This window comes from Poecile atricapillus, chromosome Z, assembly GCF_030490865.1.
Source record: "Poecile atricapillus isolate bPoeAtr1 chromosome Z, bPoeAtr1.hap1, whole genome shotgun sequence".
NCBI lineage: Eukaryota > Metazoa > Chordata > Aves > Passeriformes > Paridae > Poecile > Poecile atricapillus.
Genome location: NC_081289.1, coordinates 100,578,066 through 100,593,863, shown reverse-complemented (window position 1 = coordinate 100,593,863; position 15,798 = coordinate 100,578,066).

The window sequence follows — 15,798 nt, the reverse complement described above, 5'->3', positions numbered from 1 at the left end:
AGCATCATTTATTTTTACCCTCACTGATCTTCAACTCTTTTTGTAACTTGATGAAGATTATATAGGCTGAAAAAACCTCATCCATTTCAAGGAACTAAACTTCAAACCAATCACCTCTGTTCAGCTTTTTAGAAATTCTCTACTAAAGCACACAGTTCACAGGAGTAGGTTTTGAACATGTAATATATGTTTCTATACTTCCCTAATGTAAATACCTTTCTTTGCTGCAAGCATACTTTGACGCTGTAGGGAGGGTGCATTGGATATTTATGTACCCTCTTTTGAGCTCCTCGCCATAGATACCATTTTCTCCTCAATCCCAAAATGGGATCAACTCTAAAGAGCTATAACAGAGAGAGGCTGGCAGAAATCTCTAGCTTTATGCACACAGTTGTGCTAGAAGACCACACAAGCTTGAATAGAATCTTGTGGAAGCCACCAAATTCTATACTGACATATGCATAGCCTCTAGGGATGCTAGTATAGCCAACATTTTATTTCTAAGACATTTAGCATTTCTTAAGTAGGAAAATAACCAAATCAAGCAGAAGTGTAAATACAAATGCTTAAAGGGATGCTATTGATGCCTTGAGAAGGCTGACCTAGAACAGAGACTAGACAGAGTTAAGAATAAAGTAGGTATTTATTGAAAGGCCTTAAAGGATACACCTTGGGCAGTACAAGAGCCTAACCAGGGCTACACTCAGGGACCTAAAACCGGTCACAAAAATGGACAACTGGTCATGAAGTCTCACATTTTTGTAAGTCTTGGTCCATCTGCATATTGAGGTTAATTGTCCAGTCACTGCTTCAGGTTATGAAGTCCCACCCTTCTTGTTTTCTCTCTTCAGTCCACCGTTGTTTATGCTTTTGGAACTGAAACTTGTAATGATTGTCCTTGCCATCAAGCCAGAAAAGGAATTGTTTTGTCTACCTCCTCTGTGAAGAGAGCTCACTAACAATATGAAGCCCACAACTATACACATAGGGAAAAATATGAAAGCTTAAACTTAAGCACATCGCTATGAGGTAATACTATAATACTATATAATACTATAATAAATAATCTTGAAAATGTTGGATACAGTGACTGTGGATGGGGGGGTCTCCTCATGTCCTTTTCCTGTAGTGAAAGTGTAGTGAGGATAATGGATGTAGCAGCAATATTGTTAGGGAAAATACAATAGCAATGAGTGTGGTACATGGAAAGAATAGGGATCTTTAACAAAAGGTACAGGGCCAGACTGAGCTAGTGAATGATGGGAATACGATTGTAGTAAAGAGCTCTAGACTGAATGTCTGAAGCTGCCTAACCTAAAAGGGACTAGGATGCAAATGCCCAGTTTTAGCCTGTATGAAATAACAAACCATTGGAAAGAGCAAGTAACTTAAGCATCATGTGAATAGAGCACACTTAACAGTGCTCTTGTTTATCTGACAGTTCAGGCTGTGATCATACCCTGGCTGAATAACTACTCTGAGGCTGTGTTCTAGTGGACTGAGATTTAACCTTAACAACATTTTAGCAAATCTGTGGGTGTGTTCTAAAGAAATAATAAAATCCATGGAGAACTTGGTGGTTGGGGAAAGAAAAAAATGAGGAGGGGGGGAAGAGTCTTTACTTTGTGTGGAAAAAATCCAACATTTGAAAAAGAAGAACCATAGTTGTCATTAGAGAAATGGGCTGGTCAATGAGCTGGAGGAGTGATGGAACCTTATTTTTGTATATGCATCTTTTCCCTCCAAACTTCCAGTATCTCAACAGCTCTTGCTCAGTTTTAGATCCCTAAGGAGTACAAAGCAATATGTGTAGAAGCTAGGCAGGAGCTATATGTATGTATGGTGATTAGTGAACTAATATATATATGCTGACTAACCATGTGACTTCTACCAGATGAAATATATAGTCTCTCTGTTGTTTCTTCAGATGGGACAAATCTCATTTGAGTTGTTCCCTTAATGCAGTTTTTGACTCACAACAAATTTACAGAAACTTTATTTGTTTTAAAATTTGTTAAAAATTGACCTTTGGAAGGGTCAGCAAGTAGACAGAAAAATATGTGGTGAAAAAATATTGTTTGAGCAGGAAGCAGGGGTGGAATAAAGAACAGTTCTATTCTTGCTTTACTCATTAACAACATATATAGAAAACAAAACCATCAGACGGGAAATAAGTTAAATACAGTACCTGTCCTAATTTTTATCCAAAATCTGGAGTAGGAAGAACACCAGCTTGAAGACGAAGGATAAATCTTTTCAAAGAAGGTTTATCCCCTGGAATATTTTGGGCCCCAACATATCCAAGAGCAGCAGAAATAACAAATGTTTGACAGCATGGTGATAAACACTGTATCCATTTATATAATTAAATGTCAGATTCTACCTGGGATAAAAACCTCAGAAACACACCATGTCTAGACCAGGAAACTTGACATTCTTCTGTCACTACTCTTCTGTCAGAGGACAGAACTTAAGAGAAGCTACGGGGGAAGGGTTTGTCACGTTGGATAATGAAGTAAACCCGTTTACCTTGCTGATGATGGAGGAAAGCCTTAGCAATGTGTTGGTAATCTGAAAGTTGAGCTCACAGCAGGCACCCCATCCAGTAAAAAAAAACTGTACCGTTTGAGAGAATTTGTAAACATACAAGGTAAATAATCCAAGCCTGTAGGAATTCTGTTCATGTCTCAGATTTCCCCTGTATGAAACTAATTAATATTCCTTTGAAAATATCTATGGTACCTTGGACTGAAATCTGAAACACTTTCCCAGAGGATGAAAAGGTTGAAGGACACAGCTTCTACACATATCAAAAAGAGGTTGAAACCTTTGTTTGAAACTTCTCAGGACTTCAGCCCTTACTCTATATTTTGGAACATTGAAATGATCTACTAAGGTTTCTCTTAAAAATTCTTCATATCTAAATCTCCAACATTTCCCAGGACACTACCACGTTTTATGGACACTGCAAGGATGTTTGCACATGGCAAAAAGGACTCAATATGTTCAAGACATAGTCAAAATTTTGTGTGGGAACTTGCCTTATTAAATGCAAACAAATGGGAGAAAAACTGAATTGGGGCTGGGAGTTTAAGTAATCCTGTTCATTTCAGAGTCTGGGAGATGCTTTTATCCTTAGTGTCCTGTAGATTTTGAAGAAAAAGTCTTGTTTGGGATTATCTGTGCTTGGTTTTGTCAGTAGTGTCAATCCGTTGTGATTGGTGAGCTTGTTACTCTTATTAACTTAGCTTATTCCGTTTTTTGCTCCTGAAGTCTGTATCAGCACTTTGGAACAAGAAAAGTAGTAGTAAAAATGATTGTGTCTGACAGAACCCAGTATTTCCCTGTTCTCTGCCTGTTTTCCCAACCTATCCCAAAGGTTTCTGGAGTTCCTTAATGCCAGTGGGAAGTGAGGATGTAGTCATGTAATGGCTGGGCAGCCAAATTTCAGTGTCAAAAAAGTTCCGATGTCAAAAAGATTTACTTTGCAAGAGCTCTGCACAAACACACTGACAGGCAGACAATCTTCAGAGATGTCAATTTCTAAACTGGCATGAGAGGCAAGGCAAGGAGGAAAGCAGGAGCTCAGCGGTCACATGAACAACTGGAACAGTCAGCACTGAGCAATCAGGGGAGTTGACAAAAATTGAATATGAAAATGTGGGCTTCAATGCACTAACCACTTACAGATACTTTCTGGACAATCAGACATATTCACAATCATAACTTCATCTGAAAATAAACCTATTTTTCTGTTTTTCATCAGATTTCACTGGAAATTGGTCAGGGGGAACCCTTCTGGCAAAAATTATAGACACAAGTTCTTGAAAAATTTTAGAGCAAAATCAACAACAGAAACAGGCAGGAACTTAGTCAGTCAGAACTCAATAGTCCTGCAAAGATTCCATGTGGAACTGTGAAACTGTGTAAATGTTTTTCTTTAGACTCTGTGAAAACCAGTCATAGCACAAAGATTTAGAGCAGCACTGATATCAGATCCTTAACATGCAATAAAGCACATAAAGTGTGCTTGGATTTCCCACCAGCTGAGACTTTTGTCAGAATTCTTCACAAAGGACATCTTTCCCCTCCAGAAGGAACTGGTGCAATTCTCTGAAGAATTTTGATCTCTTTGAAAAAGAAAATTGTTATCTCAGTGCTAAAAATAAGTCTGTACTGTGCCATAGGACTTGTACTCAGATTGTGCCGACATGCCTTAGTAGTGCGGTTTTAAATAACCCCAAACTACTTACCTGAGCCATCCTACAGTTTTTAAGAAAATCATGCAGATTCTCACAAGAAATTTTAATTTCCTTTTAGGCAAATTGCAAAAAATTAACTAAAGGAGTATTTGACCAAACCTAAACTTCCCCAACAGAGCTTCTGGTGAGGGGAAGCATGCTATGACTGCAGTGACATACAAGACTCTCAGAAGAGCAAGCAGCCAAGTGACATCTCCCATGAAATCTCATCATGACATATCGCCTCTGCAAAATATTTCAACTGCCAGTTAATTTATATGAGGGACAGGGAGTGGACTCTTTTATCCTTAGAAAATGGTGCCATCCTTCTATAAGAAGAACCAGTCAGACAAAAAAACCATTTCCTTAGCAGAGAATAATTTTAATCCTTTTAAAAACTAATTTCTGAACCCCTTAACTCTCATCCTTCTTAACTCATGGCTCTCAAATGAAGTATGCTGAGGAAAAGACTGCTATGGGACTGACAGAATTTTAATCAGCAGCAGCATAAAGAACAAAGACACTGCAGTATAAGTGACCAAAGCTCCAGAGGTCCTGAAACACAATTTTTTAACCTTTCAGGGCTGGCTTAAGTTTGCATCTGGAAGGAGAGCACTTCAAGTCTGCCAAAGGAGACTAGCAGCCCATTCCAATTTAAATGGATAATGAATTAAGATCCAAACCTTCTGGTAATTCAGAAAGAAAAAAGTAACACCTCTTCCTCTGTTATGTAAAGAGAAATCCTGCTAAGAAAACAGTAATTTTGTAACTGAAGGCACAAATGGAAGCATTTAAATTAACAAGAGCTAAGTGGCAAGATTCTGCCTCTGGTAGGTCAGTGGACTCGTCCATCTCTCCTTATGGATAATTTTGAATTAGTGAAGGAGGCAGGAGGCCATCAGCAAAGTTGACTGACTCTTCTTTATATAGCAAAGCTTTATTTTTGTTCAATTACTGTCTGACAGCTACAGAGTTCCGTACACTTCATTTAATGCATGGCTTTGTGAACTTCATGCGTTCTGACATTTCTGGGACAGGCTAAGCCATCAATACCTCTTCTGCCTCTGGCCAAAAAGTGTAAGAGAAAGCCTGATGTCATTATGGTCAGAAACCATCTTTTCTTTTGTGCTCTGTCTGAAAAAGCTTTTGGAAGGAATATCAGCAACATCATAATTGGAATTGTGACTGAGAGAGGGAGAAGATGGAAAAATTAATTTAAAACATAATCTGCTTTAGTTACAGAAATATTGCCACTGGATATTATCCCGAAAGGCTGTGCCTAAAGGGGAAAGGCCTCAAGTTTTGTATACAGCCTTAGGATTAGACCAGGAGTGTTTGGTGATCTGATGCCAATGCACAGTCTTTGTGACAAAATTTTAGGTTTAGGCAGAGCTGAGATATTCCTGCCTTTGCTTCAGGCAGAAGTAGATCATCTGATTAATGGGGATTCATTCCATCTAGCTCTAGCTGTACAGAAATGAGGCATCCATTTCAAGGCTTTCTTTGCTATCAGTAGAAGATTTGCTGCTGCAGAGACTTCAAAGACATCTCAGAGCCTGTTCTGCAGGGACTAGCTAACTCTGCCTTCTGGACGGTTCAGGTTGGGCTAGCTAGATTCCATCCTTTTTACCCTCATTTTTTCACGTGGCACAAGAAGATAACTAAGTTTTGCATCTCAAATCTTCTCTAGGCTCTGAGAATGGCACAGAATCCATTCTCTGTATGCTTGTACCACCCAACACCCTCTAAAATTTGAAACGTAGGCAGTAACAAGAAAGATGTTCAGATGGATAATGATCAGGGTAGACTTACATGAATAATGAGAATAATATGCTTGATTTTATGGACAAAATTGGGTGACAGAAGTGAGGAAAAAAAATGACAATTCCTTTGCAGGCCTCCAGAGGCTGTGCAGCAGGTTCTATGTCAACTTTATATGACAGATGCCTTAAGGCATTGTACCAGTAATACTGTACATCTATGGTGTTTGAGGTCATGACTCATCTATATCAGTATCTCATGAAGCAAAACTGGTGCAAAATATATGATAACAATCACCAATAGAGTTGGGCAGCTGAGTGCTGAAACTAAGTATTGGGATTTGTTTTTTGTCAGAGCACACAGTAATACATTATTAAAAGCATCTTAAATCATCCTGCATTACCTGCTTAAGGAAGGATGCAAATATGAAGATATAATTGAAGCCAGAGCATGTGTTGAGATGGAATGTGCATAAAAAGGCAAGTTTCAACTGTCATTCATTTGTACTGTGGAACATGAAGCAGTTTTGAATCAAAAGTGGAGAAGGTAAATGAAAATTGGCAGGACACCCCTTGGATTCAGGGTGCAAATTCAGTTAAAATGTTCCAGGGCCATAAAGGCGAACATTAGAGGGAAGGCATGATGAAGAGGAAAAACTGACACACAGTGTCAACTGGGCATCACAGCATGTTGGTGCCATGTCAAACATCAGCACCAAGACAAGCAAGAGTGGGTCACTGATTGTCTGACATATTTACATTGTCATTGAGCTGCAGCTTGACAAGGAAGAGCAAAGGGTGAAATTCCCTGAGCAGACCATGAGAAGTGAGCAGCAATGACAGCTAACATCTGCTGGAACTAAAGTGTTGATAGCTCAGCCAACAGGATCCCATTGTTTAGAGATGGCTAGAAGCCTTGCAATTCAGAAAAGATCAAAGTTTGCAAGATGGCAGAAAATTTAATGAAACACATTTTTTGCAAAGAGCACCTAATTTTTCTTGGTTACCTCTGTGGCCAGCAGAAATTTTTCAGATAAAATAATTTGCGTTTAAATTCTAATTTGATGGGTTTTTTGAAGTTAGATCTCTTTAAAAGAAAAGTTTGGTTTAGGAAGGGAAAACTATTAAAATTCAAAGCCACAGATAAACACCCTCTAGATTTTACTGCCTTGGTAGTCTGTACCCACAGAATACTTTGTTACTTCTTACATAATTAGCAATCAAAGATATTTATCAGTTCTATTTTGTTTCTCTTGTTACTATAGTTTGTTTCATCCTTCCACATTCAACCAAAAAAATCCAACAACTGTGAAGAAATTTTTATCAGTATGGTGGAAGTTTGCAAAACAAAAGTGAAAGAAGAGGATCTGGTTTGGAAAATAAAAGGTTTAGTCAGATGGAAACCTGGGAGCAGCAAAATATACCTCATAAAGGAAAATGAAGCCACCATGTAGAAAAAGGATAATGTAGGATGTCACCACTCTAAGGAGACCTGTTTGCAGACAGTAACCGCTCATTGACAGGAAGCTGAGAGTTGACTCTCTTGGTAAGAGTTTTGTGTTTGTGTCTCTGCATGCATATACATTTTTACATGTATCATTTTGATAGATAGAGAAGGTTAAGTGTGAGGACTACTTGAAATGGATGCACTGTGTTAATCCCATCCCTCCAGTAGTGCTGTTCTCTCCAGATCAGGCTGCACCACAGAATGTAATGGTACAGATGCATATATCCATAAAATTCCAAATGAGTGTGCAATGCTCATATCTGCTGAGCTGCTAAATGTGCTTTGGGCTCTGGAGGAAAGCAGTTATGCTCCAGTTCAATGAGTTTACTAGTCCATTTTCAGAAAGAGGTAAAACTAGGAATTCTAACTGTGCAGAACAATTCACATTTCTGTGTGGGAAGCAGCTGCAAAGCCCTGAAGCTGAATGACCTTGTGGTCTCCTTTATTATGTTGTGTGATCTTCAAAACCAGCCTATTTTAACATGCATTATTTTAAGAGTTCTTTTCTCTGAAAAAAAAAAAAAAATACTCAGTTAACTTAAGCACACCCACTCCGCCACTGTGCAAATGTGAAAACCTTACATGGGAAGATTTCCCATTAATTATCTACCCACAATTATAACCTACACCTTCTCCTTGAATGGAAACGCGTGGGCAAACACAGCAACAATCTTTCAAGCCATGCAACAAGTCCACCTTACTTTAGCTTGGGTACCATTGTGCCCACATAATTTCAGGATTACTTGTTTTGTCACTCTGCATCAGGCTAAGCATGGCCATAAGGCTGAGGTACAAACCCTGGGGTTTTCACATGACAGTACTGTGCGCTTTAGCAGACTCCTGCCATTACAGAAAGCCTGTAGGAAGCACTGCATAAAATAGTGAAGCAGCTGGCAAGAGGGTGTTGCCCTGGGACTGGTCATTGCTCCTGTAGAAGAATGGGCTTCATGGGGAAGCTGTATGAAACTCTGGCCATGAATATTCTGCACTATCATTTGCAATGGCAATGAAATGGGAGTGTTAGCACAAACTGTCACCATTTATTAACGGCTCATGTAAAACTGTGAGCACAGATAAATTGATCAATATACGAGGTCTGTTATGAGTCTAAGACAGGTAGTGCAGGGGAGGATATATACCAAAGAATCAAGTACCTAAAGGAGATGCAAAGCCATATCACAGACAGCTTGAGATTGCCCAGCTCTGGAGGGCTTAGGTCACAGATTTGTTCTGGTACTGCAAGGCAATGCACCTGCAGAGTTGCCCAACAGCTGAAGTTGTTAACGTCTCTTCCTTTCTCCCTTCTGGTGCCTTATTGATGCCCCAAACACTGGGAGAGCACAGAAAGGGTTTTACCAGCCTCTCACAGCACACTGCCAAGGCCACGCTAAGACCGCAGAGATATCTGTCATCCTGTAGACACCTTCAGAGACCTGACAGTTAGTGCTACTTCTTGATGGAGAGAACTGTGTAAACCCATGGAACAAAAATATTGCAAGTTCTGCACTGCTGAGAAGATATCTCTGAAGCACAGCTCCTCTTCTACTACACTAGCATTAAACCTTTGCAAAACAACTAAAACGACTTAACAAATTATTAGGAAAAGTATTTCCAGTGGCTTTCCTGAACTTTATTCCTTCAGTTCCTAAGTATCACTTAGTGGCCTGTTCCCCTGCTCTGTTCTGCAGTTCACGACTAAAATAGAAAGGCTGCAAAGCTACAGGGAAGATACTGATGGACAGCACTGCAAATTGTTCCAGCTGAACCATAAAACTGTCAAACAAATGATACATATTAGTTGTGATGGCCCCGTGCCTCCCAGAAATAAAGTGAATCCTTAATGGAAGACTTTAGTAAGGAATTAAACATTAATTAGGGCTTATATGAGATAGACATAAAAGGGATTAGAGACAAACCACAGGTTTGCTGTAGCTCTGGTAGAATGAAAGAGCCCTTCTTTCTGAACTTTGGTGGACTGGTTATAAGCAATAAAGCTGAGAAGGCAGAGGAAAACATCTTTAGTCCTTGTTTCGAAAGGGGTAGTGCCCCAATGCCTTTAGTTTTCTTCACCTGCTTCACAAGCACAGTGCTGCAAAAGTACTTATGTTCTCAGTTATTGGCATGGTTCATAACTATAAAAGCTTCTAATAGGTTGACTCACAAGCTCATGTCTTAGCCACAGGAAGTCTAATATAGAAATCATGGCTAGACTTGGTGTCAAAGTGGCAAATAGCTTTGTAAAGGAGATATAATTTTAACTGAGTACATCTGAGTTGGCTTGATTTGACAAAAGTGCCAACTTAAGCTTTCCGGAGGACTCAGAGAGTGCCCATTCTGATTTTTCTAGAGATTTGTTATTATTTTTGCCTCTGCCTCTCCACAGCCCACACAAAACATCAGTTACAATCCATGTCCTATGGAACAAACAAGTCAGGATGTGTACATCCTGTGCTTTTCCATTTTGGGGGCAGACTTCCAAACGAGTATTTATTAATTGTTGACTGGCATCTAACCTGTTCCATCCATGAGTCATCCTTTCTACTAGCACAACAAGCATCACAGATTTCCAAAACTTGCTTTTAGACTGAATACAGAGGATAAAAAAAAAAGGAAGTCTCTTGGATTCTATTTACAGAGCATTATGGTAAATGATAAGTTAAGTGATCAACTAAAACAAGATATATAAATAATAAATATTCCCATCTGGACCAGCTGCAAAATAAAAGCTGGCATGCATGGCTTGTAGCATTTGGGAGTACCTGAAAACTGTAACCATAGATGCTCCAGCTACCAGTGGCTGATCACAACCTCACTTTACCATGAAGTATAATGTCTCTAAGAAAGCGTTAAAATGGCTAATGTTCTTTGCATGGTAGTTGCTGAACCACTGAATTTGAAAGTTTCCCTTCTGGTGTTCAGCTATTCCCAATTATGAAGAAGAAAGGTGCTGGGATAGGATATAATAAAGGTGCTGATATAGGATAAAATAGATCCACTAGCCCTTCTCATCCAGACCCAGTGCACATAAGGTATCAGAGAGTTGCAGGCAGTGTATACCCTTGATCTTTGAGAAGCCATGGTGATCAGGAGAGCTGTCTGAGGACCGGAAGAAAGGAAATGTCACCTCAGTCCTCATAAAGAGCTAGAAGAAGAACCCAGGGAACTACTGACCAGTCAGCCTTACCTCAGTCCCTGAAAAGGTGATGGAGAGCACCTCATTCAGAAATGAGGCCATCTCTATCCACATGTATGACAAGAAGGTGGTCAGGAGTAGTCAGCATGGATTCACTAAAGGGAAATCATGCTTGACCAACCTGACTGCCTTCAGCAATGAATGGATGAACAAGGGAAGAGCAGTTGATGTTGTCTACCTTGGCTTCTTTTGAAATGAGCTTGGCAGAGCAAGCCGTGGAAATCAACTCCCCATGCTCTGTCCACTGATGCCACTTCTAGTAGCAAAGACAGTATCAAAGACTATTGGGGTTTGAGGGACAAATCTGTTCTTCCCTCCACAATCAGCCTCCCTTCCTCAAAACAAGAGGTGGAACATGCTCTGGCCATAGGTAAATACATGCAACTCTTCATTCCATCCAGGGACCTAAAGGAGTTGTAAAATAAATTATTATGTAGGGTGCCACACAAATACATGGCAATTTTTACCGGGTGGAGCTGATGCAGCCAAAGAGGGAACTGAGGAGAAAAGGTGGCTTGTTAGAAGGATGCAAGGCAGTGTATCACCCTCAACTAACCAACATAGTGCTGCCTTGCTTCTACCTGACTCCATTCATAACAGATATGATTGCCATTAACATCAATGCCATTCTCTCTGGTATCTCAACAATGCTCTTCCTACATTCTAAAATGAATTTTGCTATGGGCAAAAGGGAATACAGATTATACATGGAGCTCAGAATTTATTATTAGTTTAATTAGGGTCTCCACAGTCTAACTAAAATACAGGAGGTCACTATCTTTGTTTCAGTTACAGTAAAACCAACACTATGAAAATAAGAGTGAGACTGATACAAATTAAATTCCTACTATCTATCCTTTTTCTCTATCCTTAAGTTTAGCCCGCCATTGTCTTTCTGAGTCCTCAAACTTAGGGAGGACACAAGCTCTCCCCAGGCAGAAAGTGGGTATCACACAGAGTCCTTGGCATGCCAATTTCTTCATCAAATGTAGGCTCTTGGTCATTGTAGTGTGGTTGCCTGAGCCCCATTTAGGGCTATTTTGGATGTTTTGTTAATAAAATCTGTTCTGCTTTCAGCAGTTCCCATCTAAACTTTGACACTCAGTGTTCCTCTTTATTCAGGGACAGTGGAGGAAATCCAGAACTTTACAACTTGTAGTAAAATATTTCAGATTTATTTCCCCCCAAGTTAAGTGTAGATGCAATACATACTAGTCTCAAGCCCAATGCCCCAATCCTCCTGAAGGGGAGGAGCTGGTACTTAACCCATTATAGGAAGAACACTGCAACTTTACGGTAGTCCTTTCTATCTATGAGAACTAAATACTGTCATTGTTTGCAACACAACCTTTCCCTTTCAGCCCAGAAGCCCCATCCCAGAGGGGTTTAAACCCCTATCCAAGCTATTTTGCACAAGTGCTGATCTCAGCACTGCCTACACCTGGCCACAGATCTTTGATCTAGACTGACTGATTCATAGACTGACTTCTCAGCTTGGCTCCAGACTTGTCCTGTTACAATACTTGCCTGGTCCAATTTAATGACCTGGCCTCTGGGCTGACCCCATTTGTCATTCAGCCCCTGCCTTGCTCCTCAGTTCAGAAGCAGTGGATGGGGCTGGTGATAAGGATCCAGTTTCCTCTGGCAGGGGATAAGCTAGCCCTTGCTGAGGCCTGTCACATTTTACCCTGGATGCTATTCACTGAGCCAAGCTGAAAAAATTTAGGAAGCAGTCACACAACTATAAAACAGTCCTTACCACAGCTAAAACAATCTCAGGCCAAGACAAGCCCTAAGACTTGTCAGGCTGATGTGAAGCCCTCAGCCTAACAGTCATAATGTCAGAATTAGATGTCTGATGCCAAAAATAGTTGTACAGTGCAGCAAAACAACGCCCTTGAGTCATGTTCAAACATGGTGGAATGGAAGGTGACATCTGGGTGATAAGGTACATGTCCCTGGAAAAATGAGAGAGCATTTAACAAATAACCCTAGGCTACATGCACTGGATGAAGTATACTGAGGTATCATAAAAGCAAGGAGATGTCAAATCCTGGCCTTGAATGTAGCCAGCTTTGGGACATTAGAGCTATGTACATGGATGGTGTCTAGAATTTCAAGTATTCACATAATAATTGTTAAATTTGTTGTATTCAGCAGAGGTGATAAGAAGACTTCCTAATCACCTCTTAGGCAAACTAAGTATGATGAGGAAAGCACTTGTAAAGAGCTGCAAAGTATTTTCATCACTCTGAGTCTGTTTGCATCTTCCCAGACTATGTTGTATACCAGCACTTGGTCTCCTCAGGGCACAGAACAACTCTGCCTTAGCTATGAAGCCTAGAAAGTCCACTGAAAAACCCATGAAGCACTTCTTAACTTGTCAGAATTGTATCTAGACCAAAAGTGGGAGTTGGAAAAAAAAATAGATGGCATCACACCAGGAAAGAAGCAGAAACTAAAAAATCTGAAGCCTTTGGGAGCAAACAGCACACCACACTGTACAACAGAGTAACGCACCCTCTTTCTCTCCTATACAACTGATCAACCCTCAGTAATCCCATGCAACTCTACCATGATATGTCCCGGGAACCTTCAAGCATTCAAGCTCCCTCAGTAGTGCACCCCTGTGCCTCTTCTGTCTGGGGCTGACCACTGCAAGAAAAGCAAGTCCAGCACAGGCAATCACCACCATGGAGCAGGTATTATGTCTGTCTGCAACTTGCACAGCCTGAAACTGTGGCAGAAACTTAGTGCTAGAGGTACTGCATGTCTCGAGGCAGCATAGCACTGCCCCACCAAGGGGAAAGGCAACAGATAGCTGCAGGCCACATCCAGTTCAACAACATCCCAAAGGCTGGAAATAAATGGAGGAAGTAGGAAATCTTGAGGCTCACAAAGGCCACCAGATCATAGGTAAAAGCTGCAACATTGTCATAAGCTGAGCTTTGAAAACAAGCTGTCCATAAGAAAAGCAGGACTAAGATCCATGCCATGTTGCTGGTAAGACTCCCAATGTGAGATATGTATGTCTCATACCTTTAGTATGTTACAGAAATATTATGAATGCAGCAGCAGTTTGGTGATTGAGATGGGTGTATCGAACTGCTAGGCTCCTGCAAGAAACAGGATCATTTCAGAGTTACATTTTACAAGGCTGACCATTCTGTGGAAGCCATGAAGATGCAAGAGTTGGAGCACAATTTCATACTATGCCTTCTCTAGCCTATCAGCAGGCAGTTCAGTCAGGGCCAGTCTCATTCTCTCCTGCCTCTGTCCCTGTGCTTCCTCTGTCATGGACTACCAAGCTTCATGGTGTCATGTCTCTGCAGTTTACCAGAAAAAAAACAGTGCACCAGAAAACAAACCGACTCAAAAAAAGGAGATGCTGCCTAGGCAGTCAGCTGGATGAATTATCCTCCTTGGAGCTTCCTTGGTATTGGACCTGACATATGGGAAACAGCAGAACAGGCAAGCAGTGGCAGGGAAGAAGAGCAGGACAGAAGTCCCAATTACACTGGATTAGATGTAACATGAAACTTGAGACTATTCAGCCAAGTGCATCTGCCCAAAGACCAGCTGCTACCATGTGGGAATGTGTAGTCATTAAAGAAGCAAGGGCTGTCATAAACCTTGGAAGGCCTCACCAGTACTTAGTTACTTACAACAGCAGTTAGTCATTACAAAAATATCCAGATAACTCCAGATGATTTTCTAGACTTCAAGTTTCATATGCTACAGTAAAAGTCTTGTTCCTGCCACGTGGCATGAGATGGCTGTGTTACAAAGCCATCTTGGCATTTGCAGGGATGGTCTTTAAAGCCAAGCTTGTAATTCAATTAGGTACTAAATTAGCTGGAGGCATCTGAACAGAAAAGCACACACACACATTCACAACTCACACACACACACAACACACCTCAACACATACACCCAAATTTCCAGTGCATAGTGCAGGTATCTCTTCACAAAGAAAGAAAATGCAGCAGGAAGTTACCAACTCCTTGACATGTCTGAAGGAGCCTGGAACATCTATATTCTCAGAACATCTGCAGGGATGCTGCAGGGAGAGCTGATGGGACTAAATGCCTTAAGCACTCTTTCTCAGAGGAATGACTCAGCTCAGGAGTAACAGATTTTACATCTCTCATCTACCCAGTTTGAGACACTGGATTTTAAGCTGGCCAGACAGCTGGGAAGGGTCAGCCTCAATAGACTGGAAAGGGCTAGTGAAGAGTGCTGCTCTCCATTCCCAGTACCTGTGTGCCTCCTCAGGAATGCCTCAGTACAGGAAGAGCTCTCACTCAGTCTTTGCAGGGAGATGGGAAGAGGCTGTGGTAAAATCCTCTGTGTACTTTGGGAGGGAGTGTCAGGTGTGGGAAAACTCCCTGGTAAAATGCTACACAGAAAAAACTGCTGCTGGACACTTCCCAGCCCTTGGAGGAGCAGAAAGTCAAAGGAAAAAGGAGAATGTCCCCTTGACCAAGGTTCTTATCATGGCTCTGCCTGATAATCTCTAGAACCATGCTCACAGAAACCTAAGCATACAGGTTTAACACTGAATCAGATTTTTAAACCTGGCAAACTGTTTTTTTACCTCAGATTACCTCCTGTTACTCAGGAGGTAATCTGAGGTAGTCTTGGCATCTGTGCTGCCCCTGGAAGAAGAGGACTGGGAGGATTGCAGAACAGACAACTGAGCTTCACCAGCATAGTCTGGCATCTGACCTGCAAATGCTGCCAGAACATGTTGATCCAGTTAACTATCTTGATTGGGAAAAAACAAGCCATACGCTCCCAGCTGCTCTCTCTGTAGCAGCCTTCAGATGTTTTAGGAACAGAGGTGTATTGGGCTCCTTCATGGGGTAAAGATGACTCTGATAGATTTTCCTTCTCTGGCAGGAGGCACCAGAGCAGCTGTGGTTCTCTCTGTGAGAAAAGATTTCCTCTGGGCAATTGCAGTTCTTCAGAAGTACCTTAAAAAATCTTGTTAGCTGCTTTTTTAGACATGGAAGAGAAACCTGTGGGTGATAGAGCCTTTTGTTGAGTCTCTCCTCTAGCAGGGGTTTTGACTTCTCTTTTGTCTACCAAGTTCAG